General features: G+C 55.2%; 1 long non-coding RNA gene across 1 annotated transcript in view; it reads right to left on the bottom strand.

Annotated features, from left to right (window-relative positions):
- Nucleotides 1–6,883: 6,883 nt before the first annotated feature.
- The window catches only part of LOC134477402 (uncharacterized), a 79,648-nt gene continuing 58,615 nt past the window's right edge, over nt 6,884–27,916 (bottom strand). The window contains exon 3 of the long non-coding RNA XR_010049462.1: nt 6,884–10,222. This is a non-coding gene — a long non-coding RNA (uncharacterized LOC134477402). The remainder of the gene's footprint in view (nt 10,223–27,916) is intronic.

A 27,916-nucleotide genomic window follows, 5' to 3' on the forward strand; every position in this document is an offset into this window, starting at 1 on the left:
TGCAGCATGGCTGGGGCGTGGCTCTGCTGTCCTGAGAATAAAGAGACACCTCAAAGGGAGGATAAGGTCACAGTGGAGGAAACCTGGCTCCCTGTTCAATTAACTAAATAAAACTGTAGCTAAAAGCATTTCACTCCGGTAGTGAAATACAGTATGGAGGTCTTCTCCTAAGACAGTTCTTCTCCTAAGTTAAACATAATGTGTTACTGGGCCAAGTCCTTGAACCACTCCCAGGTCTGCTTAGCTTCCTGCATTGTTTGAAAAAATCATAAATACGGGCTGCCCAGAGACATCCCTTGTCTTCGCCCTCAGAGTGTCAGACTGCAGAGGGTTTTGATCCTCCTGGAGCCCTAAAATCATATCACTTACCTCATTTATTTGAGCCTTCGCCGTATACTCATCTGGGAGATTGGGATTCTAGGCCAGGCCCCTGACATACGTAACTATGGTACCCCACAAGGCAGGTCCTCCATCCCTGTACTAATGGGGAGGAGGAGGGCAGAAGGGAGACCTGTGTTGAAAAACACATTTCCTCTAAATGACGATGGACATAAATCTCTGCACACAGTGCATCCTACGACTGTGTCCTCCGTCTGAATACAACAGAGACCCCACGCCAAGGTGAGTGAGCAGCTGGGACGGCCACACAGGTCTCCTCCTTGCTCCCTTCCCTTGGGGGCGGTGCGTGGCCAGAGGGCTCTGCCAGGGCTGAGAGAGCGTCCTCAGCAGAACCGCTCTTTCCTGAAAACATGGGGCCTGAGCCTGCAGCATCCTGGGGGTGGGATCCCAGGCCTCAGCAAGTGGGGAACGTAGGGAAAACCTCTTGGTCTCTGCTTGTCACTGTTCTCAGTCGGTAACCTGTGTTTTAAAAGCCCAGATGTCAAGAGGACACATGCTCACCCTCCTCCTTCAGCAAGACCAAGCCAGGACATTTGAAACTCAAAAGCATTAACAAGATCATGGCATCCACCGTGCACAAAACTTCATGTACTGTTAGATCCAGCTACACTGGTTGAAAACTTCCTGACATATTGTTAAAAACCATTCTTGGTCTTCCTTGTATTTTCATGAAGTTTTGTTTGTCATTTGGGAGAATTCTTGTTTTCCACATAAATATTTAGCACTCCATTTTAGTATTCTATGCATAAGAAGATTAGAAAAGACCTCGGGGTAAAATTAGGTACCTCTTTTACCTGGGACTCTAACTAACCTGACCAGATACCTGCAATGCAAAATGTAAGTGATCTATATCAATGTTATGGATTAAAAACTGGTGGTCAACTTACACCAGCTGAATTAAATCAGCGTGGCGCTGAGTGTAGATGGTCACCTGAGGAAAGTTGCCAGCATAAGTGGAGACGTGGAGAAGAGCTAGGCATTGTGCGTTCTCTGTGTGGCTGTTTGAGCCGTTGGTTCTCCTGGAGGAGCTCATCATGACGAGCTTCCCCAGTGTGGGTGTGGCCATTGTCATCAGAGGAGCTCAGGACCTTGTTGATGGTTCACTTAGGGGAGCTTTGGTTCTTACATTAAGCATCGCTTCCTGGCTCTCGAGGGGAAGACATGCGCCATTTAACCTCCAGGATGAACTGATCATGCTGGCTTTCTGGCACTTACTCAACTGTTAACATCAGAACTGCTCGGGACCTCTGTGTCGCTGAGAATGGCTGTGGTGCTTTTCAGGACAGCCCTGGTCTTTGTTTTGAGCATGATTTCTCGGCTCCAGTGTAGAACCCTCAACCTACCAGCACAGCTCCTTAACCCCTCTGACATGGACTTTCTAGCTTCCACCGCTGACCTTTGGGCCTTCCCAGTGCAGATCTGTAAAACAGACTGGCGTGAGTCCTTCTTGTGGGCTCTAGACCTCCAGTTGGACTCATGGGAGGCACTGTCACGGGTTCTAGGTCTTCATCTGTACTCATGTGGGACACTGCTGTGGGATTCAGGCCCTTGGCTGAATATTCTGGGTCTTTAGTGTTGTAAACAGATTTCCTGCACTTTTTTGTGTTTAACTCTGGGTGGCCATCATAAAATAATATTACAAATTCTGTATCCTGATTGAAATTGTTCTTCTCAAAACCCTTGACTACCACAATTAGTGAATAAAAATAAGTAAACTTTATAAACCATGTCTTATAAAAGACCCTATTAATTGCATTAGAACAAATTCTTACTGATAAAGGCAAGTTAAGCCTATATTTATATTAAAGGCTATATGAATTAACTTACTACCAACCTAGTTTTACTGGGCCTGTTTTTAAATTTTAAGTAAATATAAGCAAATATAAAATGCTAGAATTCCAAAAAGAGTCGGCATACATAGTTTACATCCTCATGGGCAGGGCTTACCATTCTAGACTATAAATTTAACCTTATTTACTAAGTTAGAAGTAAAAGTGTTTCTTGCCCAACAACCTAGAAACACAGTGTGTGTGATAGTTACATTTATAGGTGCAGTCATAAAATAGTTGCTTAATTTTATTAACTAGAGGAGAAAATAAACGTCAAAATGCAAACGGCATACAAGTTGCCACCTCTAATTGTCTCCTGGATCAGACATACAAAAGTAAAATCTCGCTGTTTTTAATTTATGCTTATTTTTACCTAAAAGGCAATCTCTTTCCTTCTTGGGATTTAATAGGAGACTGCAACTCTGGAATCCTATCCTGTTTCAAGATTCCACACAACCAAGATTGCCTTGCAAGAGCTGCACATATATAAGCATGGCCCAAAAATCTCTATGGGAAAAACTGGCCTGATGAATTCACCCCAAGTGCAAATTACCCTGTGTTGGGCGCAGGCGCTCAACATACCATACCCCACCCGGGACTAAGGACCACGCCAGCTTCCGCAATGCGCTACGTCCCTCCTTAAATTAGCCAACCCGTGTGCACTTCGTGCTCACTCCATACTCTGTGGCAACTCCTGATTGGCCACAGCTGGATATAGTAGCCGGAGCCTACATCCCATTCCCGCCCTGCTTCCTTGTGGCAGCCTGTGATTGGTCACGGCCGAATATATAAACCAGAGCCCGCCTAAATAAACGAGCAGTTAACTGTCGTCCACAAAAGCATCTCCTGTGTCCTGTTTCATTGGAGCTGCGCCGGTCAACCCTGAGATACTGTTTCTGCTTTTTTTAAAACTAACAAGTGAATCTTATGAGTTGGAACAAAAACCCCACAGAAGTGAGCTTTTGAGAGACATTTGTGCTGGCGATGACAGCATTTTCATGGTAATTTGTAAGTGTTCTTGGAAAGAGGGGTAATTTACTCCAGTAAAATCCTGCTAATAGCCTTGCAGATTTGAGGCCTTCAATCAGGAGGTTACATGCAAGCCTTGGGTACCTGGGGCTCTGTTATGGTTTATATCTAGATGTCCCCCAAAGCCCCATGTAGTCCTAGGTGCAGAGTTCCAACGATAACTGCATTAGGGTGTGTGAATGTAGATTAAATATGTGATGCTGGATTAGTGGTGTGGAGAACGGAAGCCCCGTCCTGACGTGGGCAGCACAGAAAGAAGGCAAGCGCGGTGCTGCTGGCTGCTTCACTGTCTCCTGACGGCCTGCCATGGACTTTTCTCCTCTGCAAGACCCCTCTGCCATGCCACCTTGCTTGGAAACCAGTCGACGATGGCCTGAAATCTCTACACACTGGGAACTGAAATAAACCTTTCCTCCTTTAACTTCGGGTGTCAGATATCTGGTCTCAGCAACAAGAACAGTAACTAAGACAGGGTCCCTTAGCCTGCGACCCCGGCGCAGCACAGACCAGCTTCCCCTTTTTCAGCCGCTTCCCTCCTGCAGTACCTCAGATCCAGTGCCCAGCTGGGAAGCTCGGGTGGGCAGAAGCCATGGTGTTTGTGAGACTCAAACTCTGGAAAGCATTTACCTGCTAAGTTTCTTTTGGAGGCAGACAATCCACAACAACAAGAAGTATACACAACAGACATACACAAACACCATTCCTTTTCCCATTATAGAGTTTTGAAAAAGAGAAAGACCACCAAAAGGAGACAAAAATCACCAATAGATATTTGTATTCCATTCTCAAAGTTCTTCCTCTGTGAGCACTTTAATTACTTCATGCAAATTTGCTGTCTATGCATTCTTTTTATAAAATCTGGTTCTTCATTGCCTTGTGTAATGCACATTATATAATGTGGCTATTCCTGGCAAACCCAGGTGGTTTCCCTCGCTGGATAACTATAAATCACTTGCAGTGGAGATCCTTATACAGAAACCTTGACCTCACAGTCTAACGAGATCTTAGAGCTCGACTCTCAGAAGGACAGGGTGCAACCAGCAGACATGGACAATTCACCAACATTTATGCATAAAATCGAAGCAAACTGCTGTTCAGAAAAGCTGCGGCCAATAGCTTGTTCAGCACCAGGACAGGACAGCACAGTCCCATACACTGCCCACACTGAGTTTTTAATCTGTGCTAACCTGACAGCAAAATTACAGAGTAAGAGCCAGTGTCTCAAGCTTATGAGTATAAAATGCACTGGGAATAGCTTCACTTCTCATCACGTTAACAAACTCAACCCATTCAAGAAGCTATAAAATGAGTCTTGGAAACTCAAAGTGACCTCAAGAGCTCATGAGAGCAGAAAGTGAAGGATCTTCCCGGCCCCCTCCTTAGTGATAAACTCAGGACTGAAACCCAAAATCTCTCCATCCCCAGGCCAGCGTGCGAGCCATTGTTAGTAAAGGAACCTGCTCTGACATGTGGAAAGGACGGAGAGGTGGAGGAGTTCTTGGTGGGTGTGGTAAGCAAGCTGTTTGCTCCACAATGCTTGCGAGGTATTTTGACTTCTGCCGCCCAGAAGTTCCTCAGCCTCACCTTTTGAAAGGGAACGACACGAAATGTGAGTTGGTTTCAGAATAAACCACTGTGTTCTGAGGCGTTTGCTGAATGCCGGGAAGCAGCTACATAGATCCTATCTCCTTCCCTTGCTTTTTCCGCTCCCCTTTTTCCTACTAAACTTCAAAAATCATTGCAACTGGGAGCTCCTGCTACCCAGCAATTCTCTCACTTTCAAAATTCTCTGCAGATTGGATCACAGCATTCACAACAATACTCAGTAACAATGTGTTGGCCAAGCGTGGAGACACACGCCTGTGATCCCAGCACTCGGGAGGCTGAGGCAGGAGAATTGCTGCGAGTTGAAGGCCAGCCTGGATTACAAAGTGATCTGCACTGTGCAGGTCTATGAAATGCACAGTGAGACTTTGTCTCAATAATAATAATTCATAGGTCCCCTGCCCAAGATTTGCCCAGTCATCACGGCAGTGATCCGACGCTGAGTCATCATGGTGCCTAGCTGCTTCTTCCCAGAAACCCCTGTGGTTTCTTCTTCCCAGCAGTCTTTGCCAAAGCCTGAGCACACCAAAAATAGCCCAATCCCTTTCAAGCTCATCTAATTAGGCAGTTTACATCAGCTGCCCAATACCCTCCCCTTCAGAGAGCATATAAGCCAACCCACACCCTTGTGTGCAGAGACAGCACCGCCTGCGTTGTGGTGACTCCCTCTGTGCCCGCATTAAACTTTCTCTGTCTTGCTGCCTTTATCTCTCATCTTCTCTGCCTGCTTCAGATCGAGTGCCAAAAATACTCAACCAGTAATAATAATGTGATTAATGATAGCATTGAAAAGGGACTTAGAAGTCACCTGGAGCCCGTGAAGAAACCTGGGTGTTTCTGGGGCATTACAGTGTCTGAGACGTTTTCTCTGCCCTGATTTTTTCTTTTCTGGAAGCAGGAATCAAACTTATGACCTCGCACTTGCCAGGCAGGCACTTATACCTGCCAGGCTAAATCCCCAATCCTCTCCCCAGCTTTCTGCCCATTTGTTCCCCCAGTTCCTGAGGCTCCCCCCATCTCTGGTATAAAGAATTTATGAAAACTTCCTGTAAACTCAATCCAGGGGTCGGTTGCATTTAAAATAATAACATTTCCATTTGCTGAGTGCCGTGTTAAGTATTTTACCACCTTCTTTTCATATCTCAGTTGGGTAAATCTTATCCCCCTCTGCTGCGGGAGCAGAGCCAGGATCTGACCGTGGAGCCCGAGGACACCAGGACCAGGTCCTGACTGCTCCTCCATAACTTTAAGCCCTCTGGCTATCTCGTGGAAGGAAAAGGATCCTAGATCACCCTAGAAACCCACAGACACCCCACTCATCCGAAGTGTCAGGAAACAGCAAGCATCTTTCCACCTTCACGGCACTCCAGCTGTTAGGTTTGAGGTTTAAAACGCCCCCCAAGGCCTCACAGTTTGGAAGGTGATTGGATTCCTGGGGCGCGGCAGCAGGCTTTGTGTTAGGAGATGGAGCTGGGTTGGAAGGCGCAGATCCCTGGAGGGGTGACCTGGCAGGCTCCATCTCCCTCCCTCCACCCGCTGCTCCCTGCTTCCTGCCTCCACGCTCTGAGCAGCCCTCCTCCGCCCGGGGCCCTTGTGCCCGCCCTGCCTCCTTTCAGCCAAACACATGCTGAAAACATCAGCCAAATACCCCTGTCTTCCTCTTTAAGCTGCAGGGGCCGGGTGTTTGTCCCAGTAATAAAGTGACTGAGACCCTGGTCCTCTCTATTCTTTCCAACCTCTCTCCTTTTTTAAAAGTTTATCTAGAAACCTAACAAACTGCTAATTGATCACAGCAGAAACTGAAAACATTACTGGATGCCTTCTCCCACTGGACTCAAATGTGGGCAGTCATTACGCCAGATCCTCTCCATCCTCTAACTGAAGGTCACTGCTCACGGGGAACATTTTCATACAGCTTAATGTTTTTAAATTAGAAACAAGCCTTAAAATGTCTACCTATCTCTTTTCTTTCTAGTAGACTAATAAAAAGCTCTTTTTGATAAATTTAACCAACAACAAAATTGGCAACGTAAGTGTGTAATATTTTCAGTTGCTGGACAGCAGTAGAAGACACAGGCTTGACCCCACTTCTGATTTTGCCCCAAGCTCCTGCCTGGGAGTGCCACCTGCCACAGCCCCAAGGCCACAGGACCTGCTTGGCCTCCTTGCTTCGGGTGTCTGAACCATCAGGTAACCGGAGGCTCCTGCCACAGAGAAAATGAGAAAAATCACTGGATCAGACCCGAGAGTTAGAGCAGCAGGAAGAGCTGGGTAAAGAGGCTGGGAGCTCCTGAGGAAGGGGTCGGGACCACAGGGAAATATCCTGGTGACGGAATGCAGAATCCACCTGGGAGGGAGGGAGGGGACCACATATTCAGAGGGGAGCAGAGGGCGGCCGAGGGTCCACCAGAAGGCAGACACAAAGCAGGCCTCTCCCGTGGCCGCAGGTCCTGGTCCCAGTGCCAAGACATGTACACTTGAAGATTTGGAGGACTCTTAATTCTTTGTGATCCAGAGTTTCTTAGCTAAATGGAGACCCACAATATTCTCACAGTGAGAGTCTCAAAGCAAGGAATGCACGGGGTCACCGGCAAGAGACAGAACCGCACAAAGGCTCCGGCGTGCTTCGGTCTTTTAGAATATTAAAGATGACCACTATTATGACTTTTCCTTGAATCACACAGTCCTTGACGATCTGCCAAAGCAACGATCACACATGATCATCTGTAATTCGGGACCGATCACAGAACCTGTCCGTAGTTTTGCTGGGAAGATAAAAAGCATAAACAGGTAAAATCTTTACCTGGGTGCCTCCTGCATAACAGATTCACAATAAGTGGGATTTGGCCTGTGCTGACACTGCTACGGGAAGCGGCGTACAGCCCCGTCCAGGCGAGGGACCTCAGGCCACGCCGAAGGTCACACAGCTGATAGATGTGACTGAGGTCTCTGGCTTTGCCTCACTCACCCACCCATTCCACAGATATTCACGGAAAGCCAGGAACAGGCCCCTCCACAAAGCAGTGGGATGCTCGCTCCTCCAAGTCTCACTGTGTTCCCATCAGGTCTGCGCTGGTCAATAATCACTCTTTGTTTTGTGCCTTGAAAATGAGATCAAATTAAACCTACAAAGAAGCAAAAGATCAGAAAAGGATGCAAGTTCCCGAGTCTTAAAAGATCTGAGCTGATTTCTCCTCGCCCTCTGTCACAGCTCTGAGGACACCAGATTATAAACCTCCAGGAATTATCTTTCCTCCTGCCCCAACCAAAAGCTGTCAGCTCCGTGCGGCAGAAACTATCCCGAGTACAAAAGATGGTGCGTAATAGATGGTGTCTGACTTGAGCTGAAGAAGGGAGCTGTCTCACGTCCGTGCCAAGCTCCTGATTCTTAATACTCAGTCTAATCTGTTTTTGATGACACCAAAAAGGTTTTACTTCTCAGGTTTGGCTTTTTTGTTTTTGTTTCCTCTTTTGTTTAGAATTTTGTTTCCTTTTTTCTTTTGTTCTTTTTGTTTTTCCTTTGGCCTTTTGTTTGAACCTCCGGAATCTCCACTGGTTTCTCAGTCTAAGGAGCCCGGGGGGAGCTAAAATGGTTTCCATCACCACAAATAATCCTCGCATGCATTTTTTCTTAGTCTTGAGCTCTAAGAAGATGAGGAAAAGAAGTGAGTAAAAAGGCAGAGAAGAGAGAGACAAGGAAGTCAAGGCTGAAACAAATGTTAGAATTCATCCGTTCGAACATGACAAAGCTGAATTTAAAAATATCGGAAGTTACAGGATGCCGTTCTGTCCAACGCACTTTCCTACCAGAATGAGTGTCTGTCTGTCTGTCTGTCTGACTGATTGGGAAAAAAGTGTGTGTTCACAGACGCACACAAATACACATACACGCATTGAGAGAGAGATCGAGATACTTAATCAAAAATCACTGCGCAGTCCTTTGGAATCTTTCATTAGAAGCAGCCTTTATTGTAAAGAACGATGATAACTTCAAAATGTAAAACTGTCCATGCTCAAAGAAACTGACCAACCAGAAATAGTAGTTCTGCCTTTAACCAAAGCCAGCACTTTTGATTGGTTAAATTTTACTCAAAGTCAATTTATCTTCATTATTAATGCATTCATTCATGTCAATGCAGAGGACAGCAATTCTGAGCTCCAAACAGATTTCCGTCAAAGCCAGAGTTTACAAAGTCAACACTGCTAAATGTTAATGGGTGCTGTCTTTGTGAGCCGGGAAGCAGGAAGGTTACTAGATCATCATGAAGCTTCATAAAATTCTAAACATCAAATATTGGGAGCCAGCAGTGAATAGGTGAAGGTTTAGAGACCCTCGAGACAAACTTTCCCAAGTTAGGCTCCTCTCCTGGCTAACCCAAGCCCGAGGATTCTCTAAGCAATACCGTAAATTTGAACTTTGTGTGTGTGTGTGTATGTTTTAGCCAGCACCCTGGAATGGCAAATGCTTCCTCATCAGTGGAACCATGTAGATTCAGCAAAAGCCATCTTCCATTGAGAAGACAATTGTTTTCTATAGAGACGAGGAACAAATGCCCGTGACCCGGGTCACCTCTTCCCAGCAGGCTTTTTCTGCGGCTTCCTCTGAGCAAACACAACAAAGTCAGGAGTAGTCAATCCCTCTGCCCCACACTGAGCCCTGGCAGTCGTTGCTATTTACTCTTCCTATTAATCTGTCAATGTTCTGGTCAAACACGCAAAACAATATGGTGGGCGCATAGTTTGATCGGCCATTGCTAAGTAACTTGGTCCAAAGATGAAGAAATGGAACTTCCAATGAACAAAATGTGAGGCCCAATTTGATTGTTAGAAAATGTCCAACAATGCCAGTGCATGGCCATTTTTCAGGGTGGCTGTGATTTAGCGTCCCTCTCCCCAGAAAAAGAGTAGTCCCAGTAAATGACATTCAGTCCCAGCATCTAAATTCAGGTCATGTCGCTGTTCTTGCTCTGGGAGCAACCATCTGGGCAGTTTGTAGAGGAAGGTGTTTGTGAGGAGATGTCCTCATCCTCCAGTGAGCAGATTATTAAAGAACTGAGTTTCCTATGCAGGCGAGGCCCTGCCAACAACTGAAACATTCTCTGAACTGGAAAAGGGTCCAAGTCCTTGGGTAAATTCTTCCTAGATGAGAAAATGTGTGACTTCAGGGCTCCAAAATGCAATTCAAGGGATCAAAGACCTGAACAAGTTGAATAGCTCGTTTCCTCACCCTGAGTTCGTTCTTTGCTGCTGGCCCAGATGAAGCCCCAGAATCCTCCTGGGCACAGAGCTCCACAGAGTTGTCTCTGTTCACCTCAAAATAGCACCAAAGACAGACCTTGTGTGGCTTTCCAAGCCTGGCACTGAAAAACAACAAATCCATCAGAATTCAAGGTGTTGGACAGCCAGAACTGTCCAAGACATGTCTTGCTAGAAAAACAGAACCACTGTTTCCTGCTGGGTTTTCAAAACCTCTGGGTTTCAAAAATCCATCTGAATAAGGGTAGGTGGCCACGAATCTGCGATGTCAGGACAAAGGGCAGCACAGTGAGAAAGAATGGACAGTGAGAGAGGGTGGACAGTGAGAGAGGACTGACAGTGAGAGAGGGCGGACAGTGAGAGAGGGCGGACAGTGAGAGAGGGCGCACAGTGAGAGAGGGTGGACAGTGAGAGAGGGCGGACAGTGAGAGAGGGTGGACAGTGAGAGAGGGCGGACAGTGAGAGAGGACGGATAGTGAGAGAGGGCGGACAGTGAGAGAGGGCGGACAGTGAGAGAGGGCGGACAGTGAGAGAGGACGGATAGTGAGAGAGGGCGGACAGTGAGAGAGGGCGGACAGTGAGAGAGGGCGGACAGTGAGAGAGGGCAGACAGTGAGAGAGGGCGGACAGTGAGAGAGGGCGGACAGTGAGAGAGGGCGGACAGTGAGAGAGGGCGGACAGTGAGAGAGGGCGGACAGTGAGAGAGGACGGACAGTGAGAGAGGGCGGACAGTGAGAGAGGGCGGACAGTGAGAGAGGGCGGACAGTGAGAGAGGGCGGACAGTGAGAGAGGGCGGACAGTGAGAGAGGACGGACAGTGAGAGAGGGCGGAGAGTGAGAGAGGATGGACAGTGAGAGAGGGTGGACAGTGAGAGAGGACGGACAGTGAGAGAGGGTGGACAGTGAGAGAGGGCGGACAGTGAGAGAGGGCGGACAGTGAGAGAGGGCGGACAGTGAGAGAGGGCGGACAGTGAGAGAGGACGGACAGTGAGAGAGGACGGACAGTGAGAGAGGGTGGACAGTGAGAGAGGGTGGACAGTGAGAGAGGGCGGACAGTGAGAGAGGGCGGACAGTGAGAGAGGGCGGACAGTGAGAGAGGGCGGACAATGAGAGAGGGCGGACAGTGAGAGAGGGCGGACAGTGAGAGAGGGCGGACAGTGAGAGAGGGCGGACAGTGAGAGAGGACGGACAGTGAGAGAGGGCGGACAGTGAGAGAGGGTGGACAGTGAGAGAGGGTGGACAGTGAGAGAGGACGGACAGTGAGAGAGGGCGGACAGTGAGAGAGGGTGGACAGTGAGAGAGGGCGGACAGTGAGAGAGGGTGGACAGTGAGAGAGGGTGGACAGTGAGAGAGGACAGACAGTGAGAGAGGGCGGACAGTGAGAGAGGACGGACAGTGAGAGAGGGCGGACAGTGAGAGAGGGTGGACAGTGAGAGAGGGTGGACAGTGAGAGAGGACGGACAGTGAGAGAGGGCGGACAGTGAGAGAGGGTGGACAGTGAGAGAGGGTGGACAGTGAGAGAGGGCGGATAGTGAGACAGGGTGGACAGTGAGAGAGGGTGGACAGTGAGAGAGGACGGACAGTGAGAGAGGGCGGACAGTGAGAGAGGGTGGACAGTGAGAGAGGGTGGACAGTGAGAGAGGGCGGACAGTGAGAGAGGGCGGACAGTGAGAGAGGGCGGACAGTGAGAGAGGGCGGACAGTGAGAGAGGGTGGACAGTGAGAGAGGGTGGACAGTGAGAGAGGACGGATAGTGAGAGAGGGTGGACAGTGAGAGAGGGTGGACAGTGAGAGAGGACGGACAGTGAGAGAGGGCGGACAGTGAGAGAGGGTGGACAGTGAGAGAGGGTGGACAGTGAGAGAGGACGGATAGTGAGAGAGGGTGGACAGTGAGAGAGGGTGGACAGTGAGAGAGGACGGACAGTGAGAGAGGGCGGACAGTGAGAGAGGGTGGACAGTGAGAGAGGGTGGACAGTGAGAGAGGACGGATAGTGAGAGAGGGTGGACAGTGAGAGAGGGTGGACAGTGAGAGAGGACGGACAGTGAGAGAGGGCGGACAGTGAGAGAGGGTGGACAGTGAGAGAGGGTGGACAGTGAGAGAGGGAGGACAGTGAGAGAGGGCGGACAGTGAGAGAGGACGGACAGTGAGAGAGGGCGGACAGTGAGAGAGGGTGGACAGTGAGAGAGGGTGGACAGTGAGAGAGGGCGGACAGTGAGAGAGGGTGGACAGTGAGAGAGGGTGGACAGTGAGAGAGGGCGGACAGTGAGAGAGGGCGGACAGTGAGAGAGGGCGGACAGTGAGAGAGGGTGGACAGTGAGAGAGGGTGGACAGTGAGAGAGGGCGGACAGTGAGAGAGGGTGGACAGTGAGAGAGGGCGGATGTGAGAGAGGGTGGACAGTGAGAGAGGGCGGACAGTGAGAGAGGGTGGACAGTGAGAGAGGGTGGACAGTGAGAGAGGACGGACAGTGAGAGAGGGCGGACAGTGAGAGAGGGTGGACAGTGAGAGAGGGTGGACAGTGAGAGAGGACGGATAGTGAGAGAGGGTGGACAGTGAGAGAGGGTGGACAGTGAGAGAGGACGGACAGTGAGAGAGGGCGGACAGTGAGAGAGGGTGGACAGTGAGAGAGGGTGGACAGTGAGAGAGGGCGGACAGTGAGAGAGGGCGGACAGTGATAGAGGACGGACAGTGAGAGAGGGCGGACAGTGAGAGAGGGTGGACAGTGAGAGAGGGTGGACAGTGAGAGAGGGCGGACAGTGAGAGAGGGTGGACAGTGAGAGAGGGCGGATAGTGAGAGAGGGTGGACAGTGAGAGAGGGTGGACAGTGAGAGAGGACGGACAGTGAGAGAGGGCGGACAGTGAGAGAGGGTGGACAGTGAGAGAGGGTGGACAGTGAGAGAGGGCGGACAGTGAGAGAGGGCGGACAGTGAGAGAGGACGGACAGTGAGAGAGGGCGGACAGTGAGAGAGGGTGGACAGTGAGAGAGGGTGGACAGTGAGAGAGGGCGGACAGTGATAGAGGACGGACAGTGAGAGAGGGCGGACAGTGATAGAGGACGGACAGTGAGAGAGGGCGGACAGTGAGAGAGGACGGACAGTGAGAGAGGGCGGACAGTGAGAGAGGGTGGACAGTGAGAGAGGGCGGACAGTGAGAGAGGGCGGACAGTGATAGAGGACGGACAGTGAGAGAGGGCGGACAGTGAGAGAGGGTGGACAGTGAGAGAGGGTGGACAGTGAGAGAGGGCGGACAGTGAGAGAGGGTGGACAGTGAGAGAGGGCGGATAGTGAGAGAGGGTGGACAGTGAGAGAGGGTGGACAGTGAGAGAGGACGGACAGTGAGAGAGGGCGGACATTGAGAGAGGGTGGACAGTGAGAGAGGGTGGACAGTGAGAGAGGGCGGACAGTGAGAGAGGGCGGACAGTGAGAGAGGACGGACAGTGAGAGAGGGCGGACAGTGAGAGAGGGTGGACAGTGAGAGAGGGTGGACAGTGAGAGAGGGCGGACAGTGAGAGAGGGTGGACAGTGAGAGAGGGCGGATAGTGAGAGAGGGTGGACAGTGAGAGAGGGCGGATAGTGAGAGAGGGTGGACAGTGACAGAGGGCGGACAGTGAGAGAGGGTGGACAGTGAGAGAGGGCGGACAGTGAGAGAGGGTGGACAGTGAGAGAGGGCGGACAGTGAGAGAGGGTGGACAGTGAGAGAGGGTGGACAGTGACAGAGGGCGGACAGTGAGAGAGGGTGGACAGTGAGAGAGGGCGGACAGTGAGAGAGGGTGGACAGTGAGAGAGGGTGGACAGTGAGAGAGGGTGGACAGTGACAGAGGGTGGACAGTGAGAGAGGGCGGACAGTGAGAGAGGGCGGACAGTGAGAGAGGGTGGACAGTGAGAGAGGGTGGACAGTGAGAGAGGGTGGACAGTGAGAGAGGGTGGACAGTGACAGAGGGTGGACAGTGAGAGAGGGCGGACAGTGAGAGAGGGTGGACAGTGAGAGAGGGTGGACAGTGAGAGAGGGCGGACAGTGAGAGAGGGTGGACAGTGAGAGAGGGCGGATGTGAGAGAGGGTGGACAGTGAGAGAGGGCGGACAGTGAGAGAGGGTGGACAGTGAGAGAGGGTGGACAGTGAGAGAGGACGGACAGTGAGAGAGGGCGGACAGTGAGAGAGGGTGGACAGTGAGAGAGGGTGGACAGTGAGAGAGGGCGGACAGTGAGAGAGGGTGGACAGTGAGAGAGGGTGGACAGTGAGAGAGGGCGGATGTGAGAGAGGGTGGACAGTGAGAGAGGGCGGACAGTGAGAGAGGGTGGACAGTGAGAGAGGGTGGACAGTGAGAGAGGGTGGACAGTGAGAGAGGGCGGACAGTGAGAGAGGGTGGACAGTGAGAGAGGGCGGACAGTGAGAGAGGGTGGACAGTGAGAGAGGGCGGACAGTGAGAGAGGGTGGACAGTGAGAGAGGGTGGACAGTGAGAGAGGACGGACAGTGAGAGAGGGCGGACAGTGAGAGAGGGTGGACAGTGAGAGAGGGTGGACAGTGAGAGAGGACGGATAGTGAGAGAGGGTGGACAGTGAGAGAGGGTGGACAGTGAGAGAGGACGGACAGTGAGAGAGGGCGGACAGTGAGAGAGGGTGGACAGTGAGAGAGGGTGGACAGTGAGAGAGGGCGGACAGTGAGAGAGGGCGGACAGTGAGAGAGGACGGACAGTGAGAGAGGGCGGACAGTGAGAGAGGGTGGACAGTGAGAGAGGGCGGACAGTGAGAGAGGGCGGACAGTGAGAGAGGGTGGACAGTGAGAGAGGGCGGATAGTGAGAGAGGGTGGACAGTGAGAGAGGGCGGATAGTGAGAGAGGGTGGACAGTGACAGAGGGCGGACAGTGAGAGAGGGTGGACAGTGAGAGAGGGCGGACAGTGAGAGAGGGTGGACAGTGAGAGAGGGTGGACAGTGAGAGAGGACGGACAGTGAGAGAGGGCGGACAGTGAGAGAGGGTGGACAGTGAGAGAGGACGGACAGTGAGAGAGGGTGGACAGTGAGAGAGGGTGGACAGTGAGAGAGGACGGACAGTGAGAGAGGGTGGACAGTGAGAGAGGACGGACAGTGAGAGAGGGCGGACAGTGAGAGAGGGTGGACAGTGAGAGAGGGCGGATAGTGAGAGAGGGTGGACAGTGAGAGAGGGTGGACAGTGAGAGAGGACGGACAGTGAGAGAGGGCGGACAGTGAGAGAGGGCGGACAGTGAGAGAGGGTGGACAGTGAGAGAGGGCGGACAGTGAGAGAGGACGGATAGTGAGAGAGGGTGGACAGTGAGAGAGGGTGGACAGTGAGAGAGGACGGACAGTGAGAGAGGGCGGACAGTGAGAGAGGGTGGACAGTGAGAGAGGGTGGACAGTGAGAGAGGACGGATAGTGAGAGAGGGTGGACAGTGAGAGAGGGTGGACAGTGAGAGAGGGCGGACAGTGAGAGAGGACGGACAGTGAGAGAGGGTGGACAGTGAGAGAGGGTGGACAGTGAGAGAGGACGGACAGTGAGAGAGGGCGGACAGTGAGAGAGGGCGGACAGTGAGAGAGGGTGGACAGTGAGAGAGGACGGATAGTGAGAGAGGGTGGACAGTGAGAGAGGGTGGACAGTGAGAGAGGACGGACAGTGAGAGAGGGTGGACAGTGAGAGAGGGTGGACAGTGAGAGAGGGTGGACAGTGAGAGAGGGTGGACAGTGAGAGAGGACGGACAGTGAGAGAGGGTGGACAGTGAGAGAGGGTGGACAGTGAGAGAGGACGGACAGTGAGAGAGGGTGGACAGTGAGAGAGGGTGGACAGTGAGAGAGGACGGATAGTGAGAGAGGGTGGACAGTGAGAGAGGGTGGACAGTGAGAGAGGACGGACAGTGAGAGAGGGAGGACAGTGAGAGAGGGCAGACAGTGAGAGAGGGTGGACAGTGAGAGAGGGCGGACAGTGAGAGAGGACGGATAGTGAGAGAGGGTGGACAGTGAGAGAGGGTGGACAGTGAGAGAGGACGGACAGTGAGAGAGGGCGGACAGTGAGAGAGGGTGGACAGTGAGAGAGGGTGGACAGTGAGAGAGGACGGATAGTGAGAGAGGGTGGACAGTGAGAGAGGGTGGACAGTGAGAGAGGACGGACAGTGAGAGAGGGCGGACAGTGAGAGAGGGTGGACAGTGAGAGAGGGTGGACAGTGAGAGAGGGCGGACAGTGAGAGAGGGCAGACAGTGAGAGAGGACGGACAGTGAGAGAGGGCGGACAGTGAGAGAGGGTGGACAGTGAGAGAGGGTGGACAGTGAGAGAGGGCGGACAGTGAGAGAGGGTGGACAGTGAGAGAGGGCGGATAGTGAGAGAGGGTGGACAGTGAGAGAGGGCGGATAGTGAGAGAGGGTGGACAGTGACAGAGGGCGGACAGTGAGAGAGGGTGGACAGTGAGAGAGGGCGGACAGTGAGAGAGGGTGGACAGTGAGAGAGGGCGGACAGTGAGAGAGGGTGGACAGTGAGAGAGGGTGGACAGTGACAGAGGGCGGACAGTGAGAGAGGGTGGACAGTGAGAGAGGGCGGACAGTGAGAGAGGGTGGACAGTGAGAGAGGGTGGACAGTGAGAGAGGGTGGACAGTGACAGAGGGTGGACAGTGAGAGAGGGCGGACAGTGAGAGAGGGCGGACAGTGAGAGAGGGTGGACAGTGAGAGAGGGTGGACAGTGACAGAGGGTGGACAGTGAGAGAGGGCGGACAGTGAGAGAGGGCGGACAGTGAGAGAGGGTGGACAGTGAGAGAGGGTGGACAGTGAGAGAGGGTGGACAGTGAGCGAGGACGGACAGTGAGAGAGGGTGGACAGTGAGAGAGGGTGGACAGTGAGAGAGGGTGGACAGTGAGAGAGGGTGGACAGTGAGAGAGGACGGACAGTGAGAGAGGGCGGACAGTGAGAGAGGGTGGACAGTGAGAGAGGGTGGACAGTGAGAGAGGGCGGACAGTGAGAGAGGGCGGACAGTGAGAGAGGGTGGACAGTGAGAGAGGGTGGACAGTGAGAGAGGGCGGACAGTGAGAGAGGGCGGACAGTGAGAGAGGACGGACAGTGAGAGAGGGCGGACAGTGAGAGAGGGTGGACAGTGAGAGAGGGTGGACAGTGAGAGGGGGCGGACAGTGAGAGAGGGTGGACAGTGAGAGAGGGCGGATAGTGAGAGAGGGTGGACAGTGAGAGAGGGCGGATAGTGAGAGACGGTGGACAGTGACAGAGGGCGGACAGTGAGAGAGGGTGGACAGTGAGAGAGGGCGGACAGTGAGAGAGGGTGGACAGTGAGAGAGGGTGGACAGTGAGAGAGGGTGGACAGTGAGAGAGGGCGGACAGTGAGAGAGGGTGGACAGTGAGAGAGGACGGATAGTGAGAGAGGGTGGACAGTGAGAGAGGGTGGACAGTGAGAGAGGGTGGACAGTGAGAGAGGGTGGACAGTGAGAGAGGGCGGATAGTGAGAGAGGGTGGACAGTGAGAGAGGGTGGACAGTGAGAGAGGACGGACAGTGAGAGAGGGCGGACAGTGAGAGAGGGTGGACAGTGAGAGAGGGTGGACAGTGAGAGAGGGCGGACAGTGAGAGAGGGCGGACAGTGAGAGAGGACGGACAGTGAGAGAGGGCGGACAGTGAGAGAGGGTGGACAGTGAGAGAGGGTGGACAGTGAGAGAGGGCGGACAGTGAGAGAGGGTGGACAGTGAGAGAGGGCGGATAGTGAGAGAGGGTGGACAGTGAGAGAGGGCGGATAGTGAGAGAGGGTGGACAGTGACAGAGGGCGGACAGTGAGAGAGGGTGGACAGTGAGAGAGGGCGGACAGTGAGAGAGGGTGGACAGTGAGAGAGGGCGGACAGTGAGAGAGGGTGGACAGTGAGAGAGGGTGGACAGTGACAGAGGGCGGACAGTGAGAGAGGGTGGACAGTGAGAGAGGGCGGACAGTGAGAGAGGGTGGACAGTGAGAGAGGGTGGACAGTGAGAGAGGGTGGACAGTGACAGAGGGTGGACAGTGAGAGAGGGCGGACAGTGAGAGAGGGCGGACAGTGAGAGAGGGTGGACAGTGAGAGAGGGCGGACAGTGAGAGAGGGTGGACAGTGAGAGAGGGCGGACAGTGAGAGAGGGTGGACAGTGAGAGAGGGCGGACAGTGAGAGAGGGTGGACAGTGAGAGAGGGTGGACAGTGAGAGAGGGTGGACAGTGAGAGAGGGTGGACAGTGAGAGAGGGTGGACAGTGACAGAGGGCGGACAGTGAGAGAGGGTGGACAGTGACAGAGGGCGGACAGTGAGAGAGGGTGGACAGTGAGAGAGGGCGGACAGTGAGAGAGGGTGGACAGTGAGAGAGGGCGACAGTGAGAGAGGGTGGACAGTGAGAGAGGGTGGACAGTGACAGAGGGCGGACAGTGAGAGAGGGTGGACAGTGAGAGAGGGCGGACAGTGAGAGAGGGTGGACAGTGAGAGAGGGCGGACAGTGAGAGAGGGTGGACAGTGAGAGAGGGTGGACAGTGACAGAGGGCGGACAGTGAGAGAGGGTGGACAGTGAGAGAGGGCGGACAGTGAGAGAGGGTGGACAGTGAGAGAGGGTGGACAGTGAGAGAGGGTGGACAGTGACAGAGGTTGGACAGTGAGAGAGGGCGGACAGTGAGAGAGGGCGGACAGTGAGAGAGGGCGGACAGTGAGAGAGGGTGGACAGTGAGAGAGGGTGGACAGTGAGAGAGGGTGGACAGTGAGAGAGGACGGACAGTGAGAGAGGACGGACAGTGAGAGAGGGTGGACAGTGAGAGAGGACGGATAGTGAGAGAGGGTGGACAGTGAGAGAGGGCGGACAGTGAGAGAGGGTGGACAGTGAGAGAGGGTGGACAGTGAGAGAGGGTGGACAGTGAGCGAGGACGGACAGTGAGAGAGGGTGGACAGTGAGAGAGGGTGGACAGTGAGAGAGGGTGGACAGTGAGAGAGGGTGGACAGTGAGAGAGGACGGACAGTGAGAGAGGGCGGACAGTGAGAGAGGGTGGACAGTGAGAGAGGGCGGACAGTGAGAGAGGGCGGACAGTGAGAGAGGGCGGACAGTGAGAGAGGGTGGACAGTGAGAGAGGGTGGACAGTGAGAGAGGGCGGACAGTGAGAGAGGGCGGACAGTGAGAGAGGACGGACAGTGAGAGAGGGCGGACAGTGAGAGAGGGTGGACAGTGAGAGAGGGTGGACAGTGAGAGAGGGCGGACAGTGAGAGAGGGCGGACAGTGAGAGAGGGCGGACAGTGAGAGAGGGTGGACAGTGAGAGAGGGCGGATAGTGAGAGAGGGTTGACAGTGAGAGAGGGCGGATAGTGAGAGAGGGTGGACAGTGACAGAGGGCGGACAGTGAGAGAGGGTGGACAGTGACAGAGGGCGGACAGTGAGAGAGGGTGGACAGTGAGAGAGGGCGGACAGTGAGAGAGGGTGGACAGTGAGAGAGGGTGGACAGTGACAGAGGGCGGACAGTGAGAGAGGGTGGACAGTGAGAGAGGGCGGACAGTGAGAGAGGGTGGACAGTGAGAGAGGGTGGACAGTGAGAGAGGGTGGACAGTGACAGAGGGTGGACAGTGAGAGAGGGCGGACAGTGAGAGAGGGCGGACAGTGAGAGAGGGTGGACAGTGAGAGAGGGTGGACAGTGACAGAGGGCGGACAGTGAGAGAGGGCGGACAGTGAGAGAGGGCGGACAGTGAGAGAGGGTGGACAGTGAGAGAGGGTGGACAGTGAGAGAGGGTGGACAGTGAGCGAGGACGGACAGTGAGAGAGGGTGGACAGTGAGAGAGGGTGGACAGTGAGAGAGGGTGGACAGTGAGAGAGGGTGGACAGTGAGAGAGGACGGACAGTGAGAGAGGGCGGACAGTGAGAGAGGGTGGACAGTGAGAGAGGGTGGACAGTGAGAGAGGGCGGACAGTGAGAGAGGGCGGACAGTGAGAGAGGGTGGACAGTGAGAGAGGGTGGACAGTGAGAGAGGGCGGACAGTGAGAGAGGGCGGACAGTGAGAGAGGACGGACAGTGAGAGAGGGCGGACAGTGAGAGAGGGTGGACAGTGAGAGAGGGCGGACAGTGAGAGAGGGCGGACAGTGAGAGAGGGTGGACAGTGAGAGAGGGCGGATAGTGAGAGAGGGTGGACAGTGAGAGAGGGCGGATAGTGAGAGATGGTGGACAGTGACAGAGGGCGGACAGTGAGAGAGGGTGGACAGTGAGAGAGGGCGGACAGTGAGAGAGGGTGGACAGTGAGAGAGGGTGGACAGTGAGAGAGGGTGGACAGTGAGAGAGGGCGGACAGTGAGAGAGGGTGGACAGTGAGAGAGGACGGATAGTGAGAGAGGGTGGACAGTGAGAGAGGGTGGACAGTGAGAGAGGGTGGACAGTGAGAGAGGGTGGACAGTGAGAGAGGGCGGACAGTGAGAGAGGGTGGACAGTGAGAGAGGGTGGACAGTGAGAGAGGACGGATAGTGAGAGAGGGTGGACAGTGAGAGAGGGTGGACAGTGAGAGAGGACGGACAGTGAGAGAGGGCGGACAGTGAGAGAGGGTGGACAGTGAGAGAGGGTGGACAGTGAGAGAGGGCGGACAGTGAGAGAGGGCGGACAGTGAGAGAGGACGGACAGTGAGAGAGGGCGGACAGTGAGAGAGGGTGGACAGTGAGAGAGGGTGGACAGTGAGAGAGGGCGGACAGTGAGAGAGGGTGGACAGTGAGAGAGGGCGGATAGTGAGAGAGGGTGGACAGTGAGAGAGGGCGGATAGTGAGAGAGGGTGGACAGTGACAGAGGGCGGACAGTGAGAGAGGGTGGACAGTGAGAGAGGGCGGACAGTGAGAGAGGGTGGACAGTGAGAGAGGGCGGACAGTGAGAGAGGGTGGACAGTGAGAGAGGGTGGACAGTGACAGAGGGCGGACAGTGACAGAGGGTGGACAGTGAGAGAGGGCGGACAGTGAGATAGGGTGGACAGTGAGAGAGGGTGGACAGTGAGAGAGGGTGGACAGTGACAGAGGGTGGACAGTGAGAGAGGGCGGACAGTGAGAGAGGGCGGACAGTGAGAGAGGGTGGACAGTGAGAGAGGGCGGACAGTGAGAGAGGGTGGACAGTGAGCGAGGACGGACAGTGAGAGAGGGTGGACAGTGAGAGAGGGTGGACAGTGAGAGAGGGTGGACAGTGAGAGAGGGTGGACAGTGAGAGAGGGTGGACAGTGAGAGAGGGCGGACAGTGAGAGAGGGTGGACAGTGACAGAGGGTGGACAGTGAGAGAGGGCGGACAGTGAGAGAGGGCGGACAGTGAGAGAGGGTGGACAGTGAGAGAGGGTGGACAGTGAGAGAGGGTGGACAGTGAGCGAGGACGGACAGTGAGAGAGGGTGGACAGTGAGAGAGGGTGGACAGTGAGAGAGGGTGGACAGTGAGAGAGGGTGGACAGTGAGAGAGGACGGACAGTGAGAGAGGGCGGACAGTGAGAGAGGGTGGACAGTGAGAGAGGGCGGACAGTGAGAGAGGGCGGACAGTGAGAGAGGGCGGACAGTGAGAGAGGGCGGACAGTGAGAGAGGGTGGACAGTGAGAGAGGGCGGACAGTGAGAGAGGGCGGACAGTGAGAGAGGACGGACAGTGAGAGAGGGCGGACAGTGAGAGAGGGTGGACAGTGAGAGAGGGTGGACAGTGAGAGAGGGCGGACAGTGAGAGAGGGTGGACAGTGAGAGAGGGCGGATAGTGAGAGAGGGTGGACAGTGAGAGAGGGCGGATAGTGAGAGAGGGCGGACAGTGACAGAGGGCGGACAGTGAGAGAGGGTGGACAGTGAGAGAGGGCGGACAGTGAGAGAGGGTGGACAGTGAGAGAGGGTGGACAGTGAGAGAGGGTGGACAGTGAGAGAGGGCGGACAGTGAGAGAGGGTGGACAGTGAGAGAGGACGGATAGTGAGAGAGGGTGGACAGTGAGAGAGGGTGGACAGTGAGAGAGGGTGGACAGTGAGAGAGGGTGGACAGTGAGAGAGGGCGGACAGTGAGAGAGGGTGGACAGTGAGAGAGGGTGGACAGTGAGAGAGGACGGATAGTGAGAGAGGGTGGACAGTGAGAGAGGGTGGACAGTGAGAGAGGACGGACAGTGAGAGAGGGCAGACAGTGAGAGAGGGTGGACAGTGAGAGAGGGTGGACAGTGAGAGAGGGCGGACAGTGAGAGAGGGCGGACAGTGAGAGAGGGTGGACAGTGAGAGAGGGCGGACAGTGAGAGAGGGTGGACAGTGAGAGAGGGCGGATAGTGAGAGAGGGTGGACAGTGAGAGAGGGCGGATAGTGAGAGAGGGTGGACAGTGACAGAGGGCGGACAGTGAGAGAGGGTGGACAGTGAGAGAGGGCGGACAGTGAGAGAGGGTGGACAGTGAGAGAGGGTGGACAGTGAGAGAGGGTGGACAGTGAGAGAGGGCGGACAGTGAGAGAGGGTGGACAGTGAGAGAGGACGGATAGTGAGAGAGGGTGGACAGTGAGAGAGGGTGGACAGTGAGAGAGGGTGGACAGTGAGAGAGGGTGGACAGTGAGAGAGGGCGGACAGTGAGAGAGGGTGGACAGTGAGAGAGGGTGGACAGTGAGAGAGGACGGATAGTGAGAGAGGGTGGACAGTGAGAGAGGGTGGACAGTGAGAGAGGACGGACAGTGAGAGAGGGCGGACAGTGAGAGAGGGTGGACATTGAGAGAGGGTGGACAGTGAGAGAGGGCGGACAGTGAGAGAGGGCGGACAGTGAGAGAGGACGGACAGTGAGAGAGGGCGGACAGTGAGAGAGGGTGGACAGTGAGAGAGGGTGGACAGTGAGAGAGGGCGGACAGTGAGAGAGGGTGGACAGTGAGAGAGGGCGGATAGTGAGAGAGGGTGGACAGTGAGAGAGGGCGGATAGTGAGAGAGGGTGGACAGTGACAGAGGGCGGACAGTGAGAGAGGGTGGACAGTGAGAGAGGGCGGACAGTGAGAGAGGGTGGACAGTGAGAGAGGGCGGACAGTGAGAGAGGGTGGACAGTGAGAGAGGGTGGACAGTGACAGAGGGCGGACAGTGAGAGAGGGTGGACAGTGAGAGAGGGCGGACAGTGAGAGAGGGTGGACAGTGAGAGAGGGTGGACAGTGAGAGAGGGTGGACAGTGACAGAGGGTGGACAGTGAGAGAGGGCGGACAGTGAGAGAGGGCGGACAGTGAGAGAGGGTGGACAGTGAGAGAGGGCGGACAGTGAGAGAGGGTGGACAGTGAGCGAGGACGGACAGTGAGAGAGGGTGGACAGTGAGAGAGGGTGGACAGTGAGAGAGGGTGGACAGTGAGAGAGGGCGGACAGTGAGAGAGGGTGGACAGTGAGAGAGGGCGGACAGTGAGAGAGGGTGGACAGTGAGAGAGGGTGGACAGTGAGAGAGGGCGGACAGTGAGAGAGGGTGGACAGTGAGAGAGGGTGGACAGTGAGAGAGGGTGGACAGTGAGAGAGGGTGGACAGTGAGAGAGGACGGATAGTGAGAGAGGGTGGACAGTGAGAGAGGGTGGACAGTGAGAGAGGGCGGACAGTGAGAGAGGGTGGACAGTGAGAGAGGGCGGATGTGAGAGAGGGTGGACAGTGAGAGAGGGTGGACAGTGAGAGAGGGCGGACAGTGAGAGAGGGCGGACAGTGAGAGAGGGCGGACAGTGAGAGAGGGCGGACAGTGAGAGAGGGCGGACAGTGAGAGAGGGCGGACAGTGAGAGAGGGTGGACAGTGAGAGAGGGTGGACAGTGAGAGAGGGTGGACAGTGAGAGAGGGCGGACAGTGAGAGAGGGTGGAAGTGAGAGAGGGTGGACAGTGAGAGAGGGTGGACAGTGAGAGAGGGCGGACAGTGAGAGAGGGTGGACAATGAGAGAGGGTGGACAGTGAGAGAGGACGGACAGTGAGAGAGGGTGGACAGTGAGAGAGGGTGGACAGTGAGAGAGGACTGACAGTGAGAGAGGGTGGACAGTGAGAGAGGACTGACAGTGAGAGAGGACGGACAGTGAGAGAGGGTGGACAGTGAGAGAGGGTGGACAGTGAGAGAGGACTGACAGTGAGAGAGGACGGACAGTGAGAGAGGGCGGACAGTGAGAGAGGGCGGACAGTGAGAGAGGGCGGACAGTGAGAGAGGGCGGACAGTGAGAGAGGGTGGACAGTGAGAGAGGGTGGACAGTGAGAGAGGGTGGACAGTGAGAGAGGGTGGACAGTGAGAGAGGGTGGACAGTGAGAGAGGGCGGACAGTGAGAGAGGGCGGACAGTGAGAGAGGGCGGACAGTGAGAGAGGGTGGACAGTGACAGAGGGTGGACAGTGAGAGAGGGTGGACAGTGAGAGAGGGTGGACAGTGAGAGAGGGTGGACAGTGAGAGAGGGCGGACTGTGAGAGAGGGCGGACAGTGAGAGAGGGTGGACAGTGAGAGAGGACGGATAGTGAGAGAGGGTGGACAGTGAGAGAGGGTGGACAGTGAGAGAGGGCGGACAGTGAGAGAGGGTGGACAGTGAGAGAGGGCGGATGTGAGAGAGGGTGGACAGTGAGAGAGGGTGGACAGTGAGAGAGGGCGGACAGTGAGAGAGGGAGGACAGTGAGAGAGGGCGGACAGTGAGAGAGGGCGGACAGTGAGAGAGGGCGGACAGTGAGAGAGGGCGGACAGTGAGAGAGGGCGGACAGTGAGAGAGGGTGGACAGTGAGAGAGGGTGGACAGTGAGAGAGGGCGGATAGTGAGAGAGGGTGGAAGTGAGAGAGGGTGGACAGTGAGAGAGGGTGGACAGTGAGAGAGGGCGGACAGTGAGAGAGGGTGGACAGTGAGAGAGGGTGGACAGTGAGAGAGGACGGACAGTGAGAGAGGGTGGACAGTGAGAGAGGGTGGACAGTGAGAGAGGACTGACAGTGAGAGAGGGTGGACAGTGAGAGAGTACTGACAGTGAGAGAGGGTGGACAGTGAGAGAGGGCGGACAGTGAGAGAGGGCGGACAGTGAGAGAGGGCGGACAGTGAGAGAGGGCGGACAGTGAGAGAGGGTGGACAGTGAGAGAGGGTGGACAGTGAGAGAGGGTGGACAGTGAGAGAGGACTGACAGTGAGAGAGGGCGGACAGTGAGAGAGGGTGGACAGTGAGAGAGGGCGGACAGTGAGAGAGGGCGGACAGTGAGAGAGGGCGGACAGTGAGAGAGGGTGGACAGTGACAGAGGGTGGACAGTGAGAGAGGGTGGACAGTGAGAGATGGTGGACAGTGAGAGAGGGTGGACAGTGAGAGAGGGCGGACAGTGAGAGAGGGCGGACAGTGAGAGAGGGGGGACAGTGAGAGAGGGCGGACAGTGAGAGAGGGCGGACAGTGAGAGAGGGCGGACAGTGAGAGAGGGCGGACAGTGAGAGAGGGCGGACAGTGAGAGAGGGCGGACAGTGAGAGAGGGTGGACAGTGAGAGAGGGTGGACAGTGAGAGAGGGTGGACAGTGAGAGAGGGCGGACAGTGAGAGAGGGCGGACAGTGAGAGAGGGCGGACAGTGAGAGAGGGCGGACAGTGAGAGACGGCGGACAGTGAGAGAGGGTGGACAGTGAGAGAGGGTGGACAGTGAGAGAGGGTGGACAGTGAGAGAGGGTGGACAGTGAGAGAGGGTGGACAGTGAGAGAGGACGGACAGTGAGAGAGGGCGGACAGTGAGAGAGGGTGGACAGTGAGAGAGGGTGGACAGTGAGAGAGGACGGATAGTGAGAGAGGGTGGACAGTGAGAGAGGGTGGACAGTGAGAGAGGACGGACAGTGAGAGAGGGCGGACAGTGAGAGAGGGTGGACAGTGAGAGAGGACGGATAGTGAGAGAGGGTGGACAGTGAGAGAGGGTGGATAGTGAGAGAGGACGGACAGTGAGAGAGGGCGGACAGTGAGAGAGGGCGGACAGTGAGAGAGGGCGGACAGTGAGAGAGGGTGGACAGTGAGAGAGGGTGGACAGTGAGAGAGGGCGGACAGTGAGAGAGGGTGGACAGTGAGAGAGGGTGGACAGTGAGAGAGGACGGATAGTGAGAGAGGGTGGACAGTGAGAGAGGGTGGACAGTGAGAGAGGACGGACAGTGAGAGAGGGCGGACAGTGAGAGAGGGTGGACAGTGAGAGAGGGTGGACAGTGAGAGAGGGTGGACAGTGAGAGAGGGCGGACAGTGAGAGAGGGCGGACAGTGAGAGAGGGCGGACAGTGAGAGAGGGCGGACAGTGAGAGAGGGCGGACAGTGAGAGAGGGCGGACAGTGAGAGAGGGCGGACAGTGAGAGAGGGCGGACAGTGAGAGAGGGCGGACAGTGAGAGAGGGCGGACAGTGAGAGAGGGCGGACAGTGAGAGAGGGTGGACAGTGAGAGAGGGTGGACAGTGAGAGAGGGCGGACAGTGAGAGAGGGCGGACAGTGAGAGACGGCGGACAGTGAGAGAGGGTGGACAGTGAGAGAGGGTGGACACTGAGAGAGGGTGGACAGTGAGAGAGGGTGGACAGTGAGAGAGGGTGGACAGTGAGAGAGGACAGACAGTGAGAGAGGGCGGACAGTGAGAGAGGGTGGACAGTGAGAGAGGGCGGACAGTGAGAGAGGGTGGACAGTGAGAGAGGACTGACAGTGAGAGAGGGCGGACAGTGAGAGAGGGTGGACAGTGAGAGAGGGTGGACAGTGAGAGAGGGCGGACAGTGAGAGAGGGTGGACAGTGAGAGAGGGTGGACAGTGAGAGAGGGCGGACAGTGAGAGAGGGCGGACAGTGAGAGAGGGCGGACAGTGAGAGAGGGTGGACAGTGAGAGAGGGTGGACAGTGAGAGAGGGCGGACAGTGAGAGAGGGCGGACAGTGAGAGAGGGTGGACAGTGAGAGAGGGTGGACAGTGAGAGAGGGCGGACAGTGAGTGAGGGCGGACAGTGAGAGAGGGTGGACAGTGAGAGAGGGCGGACAGTGAGAGAGGGCGGACAGTGAGAGAGGGTGGACAGTGAGAGAGGGTGGACAGTGAGAGAGGGGGGACAGTGAGAGAGGGCGGACAGTGAGAGAGGGCGGACAGTGAGAGAGGGCGGACAGTGAGAGAGGGCGGACAGTGAGAGAGGGCGGACAGTGAGAGAGGGGGGACAGTGAGAGAGGGCGGACAGTGAGAGAGGGCGGACAGTGAGAGAGGGCGGACAGTGAGAGAGGGCGGACAGTGAGAGAGGGCGGACAGTGAGAGAGGGCGGACAGTGAGAGAGGGTGGACAGTGAGAGAGGGTGGACAGTGAGAGAGGGCGGACAGTGAGAGAGGGTGGACAGTGTGAGAGGGCGGATAGTGAGAGAGGGTGGACAGTGAGAGAGGGCGGATAGTGAGAGAGGGTGGACAGTGACAGAGGGCGGACAGTGAGAGAGGGTGGACAGTGAGAGAGGGCGGACAGTGAGAGAGGGTGGACAGTGAGAGAGGGCGGACAGTGAGAGAGGGTGGACAGTGAGAGAGGGTGGACAGTGACAGAGGGCGGACAGTGAGAGAGGGTGGACAGTGAGAGAGGGCGGACAGTGAGAGAGGGTGGACAGTGAGAGAGGGTGGACAGTGAGAGAGGTTGGACAGTGACAGAGGGTGGACAGTGAGAGAGGGCGGACAGTGAGAGAAGGCGGACAGTGAGAGAGGGTGGACAGTGAGAGAGGGTGGACAGTGAGAGAGGGTGGACAGTGAGCGAGGACGGACAGTGAGAGAGGGTGGACAGTGAGAGAGGGTGGACAGTGAGAGAGGGTGGACAGTGAGAGAGGGTGGACAGTGAGAGAGGACGGACAGTGAGAGAGGGCGGACAGTGAGAGAGGGTGGACAGTGAGAGAGGGCGGACAGTGAGAGAGGGCGGACAGTGAGAGAGGGCGGACAGTGAGAGAGGGTGGACAGTGAGAGA

The sequence above is a fragment of the Cavia porcellus genome, unplaced genomic scaffold, assembly GCF_034190915.1.
Source record: "Cavia porcellus strain 051 isolate PalLab524CR breed Dunkin Hartley unplaced genomic scaffold, mCavPor4.1 scaffold_8, whole genome shotgun sequence".
In the NCBI taxonomy this organism is placed as follows: domain Eukaryota; kingdom Metazoa; phylum Chordata; class Mammalia; order Rodentia; family Caviidae; genus Cavia; species Cavia porcellus.